At 28.2% G+C, this 517-nt stretch overlaps 1 protein-coding gene across 1 annotated transcript in view; it reads right to left on the bottom strand.

The window, feature by feature from the left end:
• Positions 1–517, bottom strand: part of LOC107606167 (alcohol dehydrogenase-like 2) — a 5257-nt gene that overhangs the window by 2047 nt on the left and 2693 nt on the right. The window lies entirely within an intron of this gene.

The following is a 517-nucleotide window of genomic DNA, read 5'->3' as shown; positions in this document are numbered from 1 at the left end:
GTATCTCTCTATTCATTTAAGAATTTGTTTTTAACTAATAAATTAGTACATGTACAAGGTGATATTCGAACTCTAATAAATAAACTAGTAAACTAATAACTAGAGCCATAAGTATTAAAATTGGACTAAATTGATCTATTTAACCGAAAAACTGATAAATTAGTGGTCCAACCGATTCGATTTGCTAGCTAGATCGTTTTTGTAATTAATCCGATTAATAATAATCAAACTCGCTAAAAACCAAACGGTTCGTATCAAACCAAATGTAGTCAAACACTAGACCTGCGCCTCCATCAATAGACCTCCAACTTGTGGATCACCTTAGGAGTACCAACAATAAAATAATTAATCTTTCAAAAAGGCTTTTACCATGTGATTTTGTCACCAAACCAAATAACTATTTGATGTATATAGCATTTATAATGATATACATGATATAAACGCATTTGATTGCCACAGAAACATTTTTATTTGTTATATACTTTATATATATATTCATAGTTATTATAAATATCTT

Source organism: Arachis ipaensis, chromosome B07 (genome assembly GCF_000816755.2).
Source record: "Arachis ipaensis cultivar K30076 chromosome B07, Araip1.1, whole genome shotgun sequence".
NCBI classification, from domain to species: domain Eukaryota; kingdom Viridiplantae; phylum Streptophyta; class Magnoliopsida; order Fabales; family Fabaceae; genus Arachis; species Arachis ipaensis.
The sequence above is the reverse complement of the archived record's forward strand: the minus strand, read 5'-3'. Positions and strand labels throughout refer to the sequence as shown.